This window comes from Echinops telfairi, unplaced genomic scaffold, assembly GCF_000313985.2.
Source record: "Echinops telfairi isolate 266 unplaced genomic scaffold, ASM31398v2 ScPeMD7_7469;HRSCAF=8507_0, whole genome shotgun sequence".
Classification (NCBI taxonomy): domain Eukaryota; kingdom Metazoa; phylum Chordata; class Mammalia; order Afrosoricida; family Tenrecidae; genus Echinops; species Echinops telfairi.
In genome coordinates this window covers 55,294,901-55,309,874 of record NW_022111372.1, presented here as the reverse complement: position 1 = coordinate 55,309,874, position 14,974 = coordinate 55,294,901, and positions in this window count along the sequence as shown.

The window sequence follows — 14,974 nt, the reverse complement described above, 5'->3', positions numbered from 1 at the left end:
TTACTTCAAAATACGATATGTGCAGTGTGCATAGGAATGTGTTTATAGTTGTTTTTTTTAAACTATAGTCTGGCCCTCCAACAGGTCTGAGGGACAGTGAACTGGCCCCCTGTTTAAAAAGTCTGAGGACCCCTGGTCTAGTCCATATCGTTGCCAATGTCACCAATTCAGATGCACCGGCCCTTCGTCAGTCTTCCTCCCCCTGTCCAGGTTTCGCATGCATGTGAGGGACGGACGTGGCGCGCCTTAGGTCACGTGCACCTTAATTCTCAAGGTGAAGAGATCTTTTCTCAACATATTTGGCAAAAGCAATACCTCATTTGTTTTCTGGACTTCTGCTTCCATGGTCATTCATTGATTGTGGATTCAAGTGAAATGAATTCCTTGACAACTCAAACTTTTCTGTTTATCACAATGTTACTTATTGGTCCAGTTGCAAGGGTTTTTGTTTTATTTACATTAAGGTTTGATCCATACTGAAAGCTATGCCTTTGATCTTCACTATAAACTACTTGAAGTCCTCGTCGCTGTCAGCAAGCCAGGTCATGTCATGTGCATATCACTGGTTGTTATTGAGCCTTCCTCCGATCCTCAAGCCATCTTCTTCCTCATTTAATCCAACTTCTCAGATGATTTTCTCAGCATCAAGACAATAATTATTATGAAAGGACATAATCTGGCTCACACCTTTCCTGGTTTTAAATCATCCAGCATCTCTTGGTTCTGTCCGAATGACTGCTTCTTGAAGAATGAACAGGTTCTACATGAGCATAATTAAGTGCTCTAGAATTCCCATTCTTCACAATGATATCCATAATGTGTTATGATCCAGTTAAGTGCCTTTGTATAATCCATAAACTTTTCCTGGTATTTTCTGGTTAGCCAACTGAGGAAGAGGCATATATGTATATATTCCAATTCCAATTCCAATTCCAATGCAGAACCTCATAGTACTTCCTCGTCTTCCCTCTTTCTGTAGTTTTATGCCCCTGCTTCAACAGTTGGGTAAGTGTTGGATTGCTAACCATCGCAAGTTCAGTGGCTCAAACACACAAGGTTGTTCCCAGGGAGAAAGATGAGTACTTGCTCTGGTAAAGATCTACAGCCTCAGAAACCCTATATGATGTCGCTGTGCTGGAATTAACAGCGTCAGTGAATGGGGTGGTCCCCAACAGGGAGAACCTGACTCCCAGAAAGAAGTCTTTAGTGGAACCAACAGAAATCATCAGCAAGTGACAGAGCACATCTGAAAAAGAATGAAATGCAAATTTCATTACTGAAAAATATGGTAAAAATTAAGAATCCAGTGACTCATCAACAAATGGATCGATAAAATGTGGTATGTACATCCAATGGAATATTACTCAGCCATAAAGAAAGCGTGATTCTGCTACATGAGATGACATGGGTGAACTTTATCCTGGTAAGACAAATCAGATACAAAGGGATAAATATTTATGATCCCACTTATCTGAAATGTCTAGACTAGACACATACATAGAGGCCAAACTTTATTAGTGGTACTCAGAGGAAGGTGGAATGGCGAAAGGGTTTTTTTGTCTGTTTGTTTTTGCTTAAGGGACACTGGATTTCTGTTAAGGGTAATGGAAAAATATAAATTACAAAATATGCTGAATGTACTAATGTCACTAAATTGTACACATAAAAAATACTGAATTGGATAATAGTTTGGGATATATTTCTTATATAATAAAAGAAATAATTAAATGACCGAGTTTAACAGCAGATTAAACAAAGCCAAAGAGAATTAATGACTGGAAAGTAGGTTCGAAAACGCATCCAGAATGATGCGAGAGGCCAAATCAAGAGAAGAGCGGGAATAGGGCAGAGGTAATATTTGGAAATAGAGTAGTTGGTCGTTTTCCAGATCCAGTGAGCTCAACAATGTGAGCTCTGTACCTATGATCATGATGGTGAACCTGTGTCAAGGACAGTGGAAACTTTTGGGTACAGGCAGCTAGATGGATGGAATTGCCATCAACTAGGTGGGGCAAGTGGAAGGAATTTGAGGAATTCTCTGATCCTGGAAAGCTTTTGTGTTTAAACTTCCTGACCCCTAGAACATGTCTGAGAAGAGTGACAAGAAGTATCTTAACTGCCTCCAGATCCTCCTTCCACAACCATAAGGTTGAGTCATCTAGATATCATAATTTATCCCAACTTAAAATGCCTCTAATTGCATGTAGAAGCAAGGTCAGATTTTACACATGATACTCAAAGTCCTTCACAGCACAATCTCAGCTACTAACTTCTGGAGTTTGACTTCATCCACAGCTGAGGTAGCTCATGTTCTCTAAACATATTTTGTTCCCGCCTCCATGCTTTGTCTCCTAACCTACAATATAGCCAGCCTCCAAGATGATCCGTGCCTCCTGGTATACATACCCTGTAGGGTTCCCCTCCCTTCGAGTGTAGGCTGGGCTTGTCTCCAATGAGTTGAAGGAAGGGGAAGTGATGGGTTCACGTGGGAAAGATCTGCAGCCTCCTGTCAATAGCCATGTGAGCGAGCTTGGAAGTGAACCTCAGGCAAGTGTTCAAAGATGACAGCTGTGATCCACAAATTCTCTGCAACCTCATGAAAAAAATTGTCAAAATCACCCAACCCAGCTGCTTCTGATTTCTGATTTTCAGACGCTTCAAGATAATGTTGTTCTAAAATATGGGGGAATTTATCACACAGCACTAGGTATAAGGTCAGCAGTTCAAAACCACCAGCTCCTCTTCAGGAGAAAGACAGGGCTTCCTACTCCCTCAACCAGGTACAGGCTCAGAAACTCATGGGGGCAGGTGTGCCCTGGCCTAGAGGGTGGCTATGAGTGGACATCAGTTCGATGGCAGTGAGCTTGGTTTTGGGTATTAGGTATCTGATGCACTCAGAATGCCTTTCTCTCCTTGACTAATTCCTACTTGTTCTCAGACTCATTCTTCTCCTCCAGGATGTCTTTCCTGATTCCCTGTAGCACATCCCTAATGATTTAGCTTTCCAGTTTCCTCTCCATATGCATCAGGCAACATGGCCCTGATTTTTCATAAGACCCACCTGAGTCACACGATTCATCACACTGACTTTTCCCTGGAACCATGGTTTAGTCCCATGACTGAAGCCAAACCCTTGAGGGCCTCCTCTGGAGGTACACAGAAAGAAGTGATCTTTATCTGCTGGAGTTGTTTGGGGGTGGGGATGGGAGGATGACAACCTGCAGCTACCTGAGACCATTTTGGCCCGCTCAAGGGAGATGGTGCCAGAAGGAAGATGAGATAAGGAACTGGAAGAGACAGATTCCTGGTGCAATTACTTAAGCACCTGGATTTAAGCCTGAAACTGAAATCTACCACTGAATTTTATTTTCCCCAATCTAGTCTAATTGATCTGAGCTTATATCTGTCATTTTTAACAGAAAAAAAATTCAGACCAACTCATTCCCATGAGTGGAATTAGAGGACACCCATCCTCTGCCCTGGACTCCCAGAACCTTGGTGTTTCCTCAGCATCCACGTGTCACACAAGACATAACAACAAGAAGTCGGCATTCCTCGCCCTGGTGTTTGTGATGTCACCATACACTAGCTTACCCCTTCTCTACGTTTTGAAAACAGGGCATGCCATATTCATTTATACGTCCAAAATACTTGTCATAAAGAGTTGTTTAACCCAAACCCATCTGTAGACAATTAGACATCCCCTCACAGGAGGGTCACAAGGAAGAGACGAGCCAGTCAGGGCGCAGTATAGCACCGATGAAACATACAACTTTCCTCTAGTTCTTTAATGCTTTCTCTGCCCCACCCCCCACTCTCCTGACCCCAATTCTACCTTACAAATCTGCCTAGACCAGAGCACATACACTGATGCAGGTAAGAGCTTAAAACCCAGGGAATCCAGGACAGATAGACCCCTCAGGACCAATAATGAGAGTAGTGATACCAGGAGGGGAGGGGAAGGTAGGGGAAGAAAGGGGGAACTGATCACAATGATCGACATATAACTCCCTCCCAGGGGGAAGGAACCACAAAAGAGTTGGGGAAGGGAGATAGCTGTCAGTGTAAGACACGGGAAAAATAATAATTTATAAATTATCAAGGGTTCATGGGGGAGGGAGGGTGGGAATGAGCTGATACCAAGGGCTCAAGTAGAAAGAAGATGTTTTGAAAATGATGATGGCAACATATGTACAAACGTGCTTGACACAATGGATGGATGGATGGTGATAAGAGCTGTTTGATTTTTTTTTAAAAGAGTTGCTGAATTAATATTTGTATAATGAATGAGTGGATGAATATCTTCTAAGAGGTTCCAAGGAGTTCCTGAGTGGCACAAATGGTTAAGTGCTAGGTTACTAGCTGAAAGCTTTGCGGTTTGAACCTGCCCAAAGGCACCTTGGAAACAGAACTGGCAGTCGGCATCAGAAGGGTCACAGCCTGGAAAATCCTGTGGAGTTCAGTTCTGTTCTGACACACGGAGACACCACCAGTCAGAGCTGGCTCAACAGCAAAGGCTAGGGGACTTTATAAGAGTGAGAAGGAAGAGGCGCTTTTTCAGAGGCCTACCTGGAACGGGTCCTCAATTACACTCCCTGGGCTGACAGAGGATTATTATATTTTAATCTCTGCATCCAGAGTACAGCTGAGCCAACCACACCCATGGAATCCAAACCAGTCTTCAATTACAGGAAAACAAATCTCACCTGGCATTCCTTTGCTTAAAACAATTTTCAAATTGCCAAGGTCTAAGATCGGCATACAAAAATCCATCAGATTCCTTTTTACCAGCAGTTCTCTGTGGGGGGAGGTCAGACGCGCAGGCATTCCCTCCCCTGAGGGAATCAGTTGCCAGACTGCTGTCTCATCCCCCCACAGGGGTGGGCCTGCTCCCTGCCTCTGGGGACAATGGACAGGCACCTGTGGGCGGAGTTTGCACCCTACTGATAATGTTCCTATGGAGACCCAGAGACCATCCCCTAGACCACCCTCTCATTGCTGTGTAACCTATAGTGCAGCCCCTCCCTGTGAAGTATGTCTCTACCTGTAATTGGTGGGCATGCACCCCCCCAAAGGGATATAGGCGTGGGTCAGCTGGAGAATTCTCCTTGCTGCTCACTCCCTGGTCACTCCCCTCTCTCCCCCCTCTCCTCTCCAGTCCTCTCTCCCTTGTTCCCTTGCCCTCCTTCCCTTCCCCCTCTCCCCACATGGACCACCAAGCTGGGCTGAGGTGAGCAATGCTACCATGTAATGTGTGTGACTGCATTATTGTATCTCTCATGCTCTCGATGACTTTAATATAATACTTATATATCTCAACCGTACAATTGTGCATTACTGAACCCAGAAGTAGTATTACTGAACCAGTGAGTTCTATAAGCGAGTGGGGGCTGGCACCCCACTCCCCCGCGCCATTTTAATTTTATACTATACAGTTCTCAACCTGTGGGGGTTGCCTGATTCATAACAGTAGAAAAATTACAGTTATGAAGTAGCAATGAAAATAATTTTATGGTTGGGGGTCACCACAACATGAGGAACTGTATTAAAGGGTCGTGGCATTAGGAAGGTTGAGAACCATTGCTTTACACTAACAAAGGGAGCTTTGAAAAGGAAATCAGGAAAACAATACTATTTACAATAGCCACTCAAAAGATGAAATACTTTGGAATAAATATAATTTGAGAAACAAAAGACCTGTAGGAAGAAAGCTATAAAACACCACTACCAGAAACGGAAAGAGACCTACATTAATGGAAGATTATACCGCGCTCATGGATTGAAAGACTTAACATTGTGAAAATGTCAGTACTACCCAAAGCAATCTGCAAATATAATGCAATTCCAGTTCAGATTCCAACATCATTCTTTAAAGAGAAGGGAAAACCTAACGCTAACTTTATATGGAAAGGAAAAGGGGCCTAGATACGCAAAGCACTACTAATAAGGAAGAATTGCTAAATTAAGAAGTCTTCTCAATTAATGATCTCAAAACCCATTACACAGTCACAGGAGTACAGTCATAGTAGTCAAAATTTCCTGGTACTCCCCCAATAAAATGATCTTTTAATAAAAAAAAGAAAGAACATCTTGGTACTGTATAATAGCCATGTAGATCAATGAAACAGAATTGAGAACACAGTGGTAAATCCATTTGTAAAGTCTTAATTAACATTCTCTATTTTACTTCTTTACTTGATTGCTCTGGGTTCTAATGTTCACTGTGATAGCTACATAGAACTCATAGACAAAATTCATGATTAATGGATTTATTAAGGAAGCTAATAAATTGTAATGCCAGTGAGAGCTGCTGAGGACAGTTGTTTACCAGGACATGTTACAAAGCTTCAGGTCTGCTAATAGATGCCCAAGGGGCGTGCCACTGTACTGTAAATCTCAACCTGAAAGCATTCAGTTCAAGCTCCACGGGTCAGGAAACCCAGCTCCCAGAATTAAATGCCCAGAGGCACCCCACTTCAGTAATCCTCAGCCCCAAAGCACTGAGCTCCACTTCTGTGGGTTAGCCAGCCCAACCTCCCCAATTAAGTGCCCAGAGGTACCCTGCTCAACAAGCCAGCCTCCTGCACAAAAGCACTTACCTTAGCTTACTAAAAGAGTACAAATAGAACCCACAGTCTGGGTTTTATTTTTGTTTGTAATGACATCTCAAACAAGGGGCTAATCTCTAAAATTATAGGAAATTTCAACACCTGAACAAGAAAAATACAAATAACCCAATTAAAACATGAGCAGAGGACACGAACAGATATTAAAACAAAAATATTTAGGTGTTCAAGAAACATATGAAGAAATGCTCAGGATCATTAGCTACTTGAGAGATGTAAATCAAAACAACAGTGAGGACCCAGTATTAAATGCAAAGCTAAAGAGAGAGAGAGAGAGAAACAAAACACAAAGAAAAATCAGGTAACAACAAATGCCAGCAATGGCATGGAGAGACTGGAATGCCCGTACCCAGTGGCGCTGTAATAATGGTGTAACCACTGAGGTGATTGGTGTGGAGTGTTTCCAAAAAGTGGAGACTAGAAATACCATATGACCCAACAATCCTCTACTTGACATTGCAGAGCAGTGAATTATTTAGTATAGTTCTTCGAACATAGTCTCTGTAATTCTCACCCTTTCTTGGTGGGTCTGGTTAATAGGGTGGGGGAAGATACTAATAGGGTTCAGTTGTGAGTGCTTGTTAACAGGATTCATTGTAATTACATCCTGTTGCATATAAAACGAGCCATCTCAGAAGTGGAAGGAGGAGGAACTCTCACTACCAACCAGAACCAGGAGTGCAGTGCATACTCTGGACCCCAAGACCCTTGAATAGTGACCCTTCTTGATCCAGGAGCCAGATTTGACACCAAAGGAGTGACAGAGGAGGCCCAGCAGCAGAACCAGGAGCCGAAGCAAGAGCCAGAGCAGTGGACTTCCCAGCCCACAGGTAAAGCTGAGTGCCTTGGGCAGGAGGCTGGCTTGTGGAATGGGGTGCCTCCGGGCACTTAGTTAAAGGAACTGAGTTTGTGGGCCGAGGCATGGAGCTGGGGCTGAGTGTCTTTGGGTTCAAGATTACAGGGGAGTCACTCGCCCTTTGGGCATTTATTAGGAGCCCTAACCGAACTTTTTAACAAGTCCTGACTGAACTGTTTCCTGAGCATTTATCACCTGAATTGTAACTTGTTGATTTCCACAATAAAACCCATAATTGAAAAAAACAAACAAACCCCTAATGGTGAGCATTGTCTGTGTTCTGTGTGGTCATTGCAATAAGCTATAGAACCCAAGAGAAAAGTAGCGAGTGCTACGGGACAAAGATAGATCCCAGAGAAATAAGAATCACAAGACTAGATCTCTGCACTCCCATGTCCGTTACAACACTAGTCACAATAGCGAAAAGATGGAAACAAACTAAAGTCCCAGCAGTGGAAGACTGGATCAATACATTTTGGTGCATACACACAACGGGACACTGCAGCACTCAAGAAAAACAGCGAACCTGCAAAACATCTCACAACATGGATGAGCATGAAAGACATTACACTGAGTAAAATTAGGACAAATCTGGTAGGAGGTTACCATTTTAAAGAGTCAAGGAAATGTTTCCACATGCAAAGATATATTATGTGATGGTGACAGGGGCGGGAGGGAGAGTCACTGGCCAGAGGGTAGATGAAGATGTTCGCTTGGGTGAAGGCAGCATACAGTAAGTAGGAGGTCAACAAAAACTGATGGAAGCAGAGTAACACATTGAGAAGTTTGCAAGATTCAAAGGCAACCGAGACAAATACTGTCACAGAGCAGTCCTGTACTTGTAGTGATCTCACCGTAGGTGCTTGATTGGACCCACAGGCTGGGAGGTGTGGGAGGAAGCCTGGGAGTATATCCATGAATATATATATGCCTAACAGGGTATTTTCCTTCGTTGCAGGTACATCCATGGATGTGGCCGAGCATACAGTGGGAAAAGCTATGAAAACTCTTTAGCCATAAGCAAACCTTCTGAGGGAATGGACCAGGACCATAGGTAGTCTAGGGAACACGAAGGTGAACTGGCATAAGGTAGTTCACAAAGAGACTGTTGAACATCTTATTTTGGTGAGTATTGATCAGGGTCCTGAAAGGTTGTGAGCAGCCTTCTAATTTGGAACTATTAGTCTTTCTATAGCCCAAGGAAAGAAGAATGATACAAATGGTTATTTGGAAATATTTAATCCAACGGGCTAGTGGCCCACACAAACATCGGTCTCCACGATTCTGAGACCAGAAGAACTAGATGTTGCCTGGCTGCCACTACCAGCTGCTTGGAAAGGTTCACGTGGGAGAAACATGTGGAACAAGATCCAAAATCTTGAAAGAGACCAGACTTACTAGGCAGATCGAAATTGGTGGAACTCCCAAGACTGTGGCCCATGGTCACCCTTCAGGTCTGGAAGGGAACTCATGCCCTGGTGAAATAACCATTTAAGATGAAAGGGCAGTATTTACACAAGGACAAAGTTCCGAGGGTTAGGAAAGGAGTGTTAGAAACTGGAAAAGGAAAGAAGTGGGATCATTGATGATACATTGAAGAGTCAGGGATGGCACATGGCTTCAACGGATGAGTTGAAACAAAAATGTGTGTGAACTATTGAGTGGAAAACGGATCAGTTGCTCTGTGAGCCTTCGTTTAATTCACAAGCAAACAGTTCAAAGCAACAACTTTCTTTGAAGTGTTTGGTAGAAGCAGGTGCAGGGAAACGAACATTTGAAGTCAGGGAACTTTCTACATGACAGAACACTGATTCATTCAACCAGCATTTATTTAGCACCTAGTATGTGCCAGGCATGGAGCCCTGGTGATGTAGCGGTTAAGCACTCAACTGCTCGTGGAAAGGCTGGCCATTTGAACCATCCACTGGAAAGAAGATGTGCTGATCTGATGCCCAGAACCTATGGAAACCCTATGGGGCTGCTGTACTCGGTGCCACCAGGCCATGAGGAGTTGAAGCAGGCAGGGGAACACAACATGCTACTTAACCTTTTTTTTTTTTGACCATACATGTTTATTGGTGCGACAGTGGCACAGAGGAACCTCAGGAATGGCGTGAAAATGGATACACCTGCTAGAATGTAAATCCCGTCGAGGCAAGGACATGAACAGAATGCTTTGGTTAACACAAGACTTCATTTTTTTATGCATAAGTCAGTCACTATGAGTCACAGCTGATTTGTCGGTAACTGATAACAACAAAGATAAATGAAAAAAAATCATTCTTAGAAGTGCGATCACATCGATCTACATGTAACCCCTTCCTAGGGGGTGGGCAACAGAAAAGTGGGTGAAGGGAGACAGTGGTTGGTGTAAGACATGGGGAAAAATTATTTTTATACATTATCAGAGGTTCATGAGGGAGGGTGGGGAAGGCAGGAAATGAGCTATATCAAAGACTTAAGTAGAAAGAAAATGTTTTGAAAATGATGATGGCAACATATGTACAAATGTGCTTGACACAATGGATGGATGGACAGACGGATGGATGGATGGTGATAGGAGCTGTAGGAGCCTCCAATAAAATCATAATAAAAAAAGTACAAGCCGAATGTTCCTTAGCTACATAATCTTTACAGAAAGCTTTTAAGATAAAGCATTAGTTATCTATTGCTCCATGATAAATTATCCCAAACTTAGGGGCACAAGATAGCGAACGTCTAGGACCTCAAAGGGGTCCAGGTAGGTGCAGCTCCGCCGGCTACTCCTCGCTCAAGGTCGGTCATGACTCATGACACGCAGGCGATCTGCGGGTCAGGGATCCAGTCTTCTTCGGGCTCAGCTCTGGCTGGAGGACCCACTTCCTAGCTCACTCACACAGTTGGTATCAAACCTCAGCAGACTCATTTTCACGCTCACTCATGAGGGCTTCTCCACAGACTGCTGCATCTCATGGCAGCAGGCTTCCTTGGGGCAAGAGAGCCAAGGGACACCAGGAAAGCAAGTGTCCATAATCGGGACTTCCAACTCACAGCTGTTCAAACAGGGTAGACACTGTAGCTGAACCTCCTCTCACTACACGAGGGAGAAGAGTCCAGGTCCACATCTGCCCAAGGCAGAGGCCAGGCATGCATCCACCCTCCATCTTTTGTTCCCTAGTCGGGCACCAACGGTTCTTCCCGCGACATTCTCCTTTCCCTCAATGTTCGGTAGTCCCTTGCTGTGGCCACACAGAACTCACGGACCGTGCTCACAATTACATTGGTTTATTAGGGAAGCTAACAGGTCACCACTGGCCAGGATTAGAAAACATCAAGGAGATTATCTTTTGTCCACAGACGTGCTCCTCGTCAGCCAGGACCAGTCTCACTCGTTTTCAGCCTCTCAAACCACATCGCCTCCGTCTGTTCTGCTTCACAGTCTCATAGTCTCAGCCCTGCTCCTCCGTTCCGCCTCATGGTCTCCTTGGCGTGGTCTCTGATCTCCATGTGGCATGGCCTCTCCGGACTCCACCACTTCGAGCAGGGAAGGATCTTGAACATACTCCAGCAGTGACTCTTCTTCCTTCCTTGATGGTCCCAGGAAGTCTCCGAGCTCCCTGCTTCACAGATGGCTCTCCGACATGGAGGTATGGTTTTGGTTTTTCAGTAGACCACCCTCCCAAGGAAACAAAGTGTGGTGCCATGATTCACACCTCTGGGTAAGTGGAAATTCAGAACACAGCCCACCTTAATCCTGTCCATTAGCATAGTAGAGAACTCCCTCCAATATGGGATTATAATGATAGACTTACAGGCTAGAATTTACATCATATCACAAAGGGGATTATTCACTACCTCTCCGAGCATCCCCCAACCCCCGCCCCCGCCACAGAGCTGTTTTTACCTTTCCATCCCAGATGTACTGAATTAGAATTTACGTGTTAACGAGGAGATCCCTGTTAATGTATAAGATTGCTTGAGGGCTCCATAAGAATCATCTGGGCATTTTGTTCTATTCAGTACATCTGGGGGGAATGGAAGGCAAATCCTGAGCAAGGGATAGAACAGGAATGAATTGGTTCAAAGCCTTGGCCAAGACAAATGCCGCAAGCTTTTTTACAACCTCGTCTCAGAAGTGACAGCCCATCACTTCTGCCACATTCTGGTCAGTAGAAGCCTATACTTCCAGAGAAGAGATTACACAAGGGTCTGGATACCGGGAGGCTGGATTAATTGAGGCTATTTTAGAGACTGTGATTGTAATTGTTGCTAATAGTTGTCAAATTGCCCTCCCTTTCTTTCCCATGCTATATATTACAGAGTATAACTGTTAAGTAATGCTTTCTTAGTTGTAATTTTCATGGAAGCAGATTGCCGGAACTTTCTTTGGTGGAACTGCTGAGTGTGTGCAAACTGTCAATCTTTTGATTAGCAGCCTGTCATTATAAGGTATTGTTGTCCTCCGTTTCATACTCAGATGCCCACACCATTCAGCCATTTGCCCAGGTTGCTCCTCTAGAGAGTCATCTAACTCTGAAGTGTTTTACTTTTCACAAGATCAGTTGGGACTGTGATAGTCCAGTTTTGTGTCAACTTGGCTGAGCCAGGATTCTCAGTGGCTTGGCAGTTGAGGCCATGATGTGACTTAATATAATGTAATCAACGCCATGATGGGATCTTCTTGGAGAAAATTAGAGTGGCATGTAATCACCCTTACTCAGGTCACAGGTATGGCCTATTTCCTATATAAATTGTCACTCTGGAAAGCTTGCAGCTGGCTTGCTGTCTCTGGATCCTTGGACTCGAGTACTGCCACATTGCCTATCAATCCTGGGAGCCATCCGTGGCCTGCCGCCTGACCGAGAATTCATCGACCGAGAATTCATCGACCGAGGATTCATCCACCTCGGTAGCCTGTGGTATTCCTGCTAATTCTAGCTGTGAGAGACGGGAGAATCCTGTCCCAACATCTGAGCCATGGACTTGAAAGCAGACTGGACGTACCTGCTTGTACAACCATGTGAGCCAGTTCCGTGACATAACTTTCTTTCTGTACAGACATATGTAAGCTTCACCGGTTCTGTTTCTCTAGAAAACTCAGCCTGGCACAGGGGGTGAAGTGGGGGAAGGCCAGGAGAAGGTGTTGGTAGAAAATAAGTGGGGACAGGGTCTGGATGTGATCTACTGCAGTGAAGCTGCAGCCATTGAAACCTGAGTGAGGCTGAGGAGCCACTTCCTTATGGCTCCCTCGCACAGCTGTTAGCAGGAGGCGTCCGTCCCTCACCCCGGGGACCTCTCTAAGGCTTCCTAAGGCAGCTGGCTTCCTCAAGATCGAGTGGTTCAAGAGAGCTCTGACCTGACCTCCGGACTCATACCCTGTCACGCCTGCAATATCCTGTTGGTTACACATACAAGTCAACCCTGTTTATTGTGGGCAGCAATTACACAGGGCCTGGGAATACCAGGCAGTGAGGCTCACGAGGGGTCATTTTTGAGGCTGGTCATCACAGTGGCTCACAAGATTAATAATCCTAAACCTCAAATTGTGTCAAGCCATTCCCCTGCTCAAAGGTATCCAGAGTCTTCCCACATACTTGGCAGGCAACCTGGTTTCCTTGGCTCTGTCTCCCACTATCTGCTGGGTAGAAGGCCCAACTGTGACTGCCAGCCAGTTCTGCTTACAGACCTCAACAGATGCCATACAGACCCTTGCTGATGTGTGCCTCCCTGCTAGCATTGCCCTGCTGTGAAGCCTTCATTTACCTTTCAGCCCATAGTCCCTGAACGCCCATTGTGTGACATTTGGGGATATAATGGTGAGACAACAGTTACCTGGCCCTCCCTTCCCTCCAAAAGCTTCTAATGAAGGTTTGGAGGTAACAGCTAGGCAACTGACAATAGTGTAACCACAGGCTGAGAAGTGCTCCTAAAGAAAAGTCCAAGGTGCCATGCAAGCGTAGTACAGTGAGGGATCTGGTAAGCCCCTGCTTGAGCGGGTCAAGCATGGCAGGTAGGTTCAGGAATCGCTGTTAGTAGCTGCAGAGTCAGAGCCATGGGGACTCCATGCATAACGGATCAGAAGCTGCTGGTCGCATGCCATCCCTATGATCAGCTGGGAAATGTCGTACTATGATCCATGGGTTCTCACTGGCTGATCTTTAGAAGACAATCACTAGGCCTTTCTTCCTAGTCTGTCTGAGTCCAGAGAGAAGCTCCCCTGAAGCCTGTTATGTATCATAGCAACATTTAAGCGTTTACTGACAGACAAGTGGTGGCTGTACTGGAGGTGTATTAGCTTGAAATTGAACCTGAGTCTCCTGGATGTGAGGCATAAGTTCTACCTTTGAACCAACACTCTCCTTAATTCAAGAAGTATTGAAAAGAGGAAATAACAGTAGCTTAAACAAGATAGATGATTATTCCTATCATGTGCAGAAGTCTGGGTAATATCTGAGGACAGGTGGTGCTCGGTGACAGGGACCCAGGTCTCTCCTATGCTGTTACTTTCCTGGTCTTCACTTCATGGTCTCTAGGATGACATCCAGTCTGGGCCGTCAGAGGGAAGCAGGGGAACAGAGGGCAAAGGGCATATACCACTCACCTCTAAAGCCACTATGAGACACTGCATCTCAGTGGCCAGAACTCAGCCATCTACCCTGTGTAGCTGCGAGGGAAGCTGGGAAATACAATACTTATTCTGGGCCCCTGTATGCCCAGCCCCAAATAGTAAGTTCCATCACCATGAAAAAATATTAGCCATAATAGCCCATCCTGGGTTCAGTCTCTCTGTGCCAACACAGTCCTAAGTCCTTGACATAACTTCTGTCATCCTCACAGATACTCATACGCCTGCTTTACAGGTAACCGAGGTACAGAGAGCTGAAATCAGCTAGTCAGTGGACGGGCTGGCACATGAACACACACGCTTTGGATCCAGAGGCTGGGTTCGTTAACTCTGAAGGTGTGGAGAATGGGGGTTGGGAGATATGGACGGTCTCAGCCCATACAGCAGAGTGGAGGACAGAAAAGAGCACGCCACGCAAAAGGAATAGTGAATGCAATGTCCACCCCACCCTCCTGAGCCCGGTCCTTTCCCATAGGGCCTCTTAGACATACATGTGGCAAGGAATCGCTCAGAGATCCTGTTAAAACATGTAAGCTGGACTGGACAGAAAATGTGCTTGGTGAATCGCTAAAAAGCAGTGATGAACATATGAAGCACATCGCTGCATGGGAAGAACTGGAGGAAATCATGCTAAGCGAAGTAAGTCCAGCACAAACGGACAAGTACAACACGAGTCCACTGAGGTAAGCTTTAAAAAAGCAAAAAAAGCAAAAGGGGCATAGGGGAAAAGCTACTGTACACAAACATTCCTGGGGTGAGGACCAGGTAGTATGGGAGGGACCAGACCAAATACAGGGATACATATGGTAGCCAACTAAAAAGGAGGTGGGGAAAGGAAAAAAGAAGCAATAAAAAATAAATGGGTAGCGGGGGCACAGGGCATCTCCA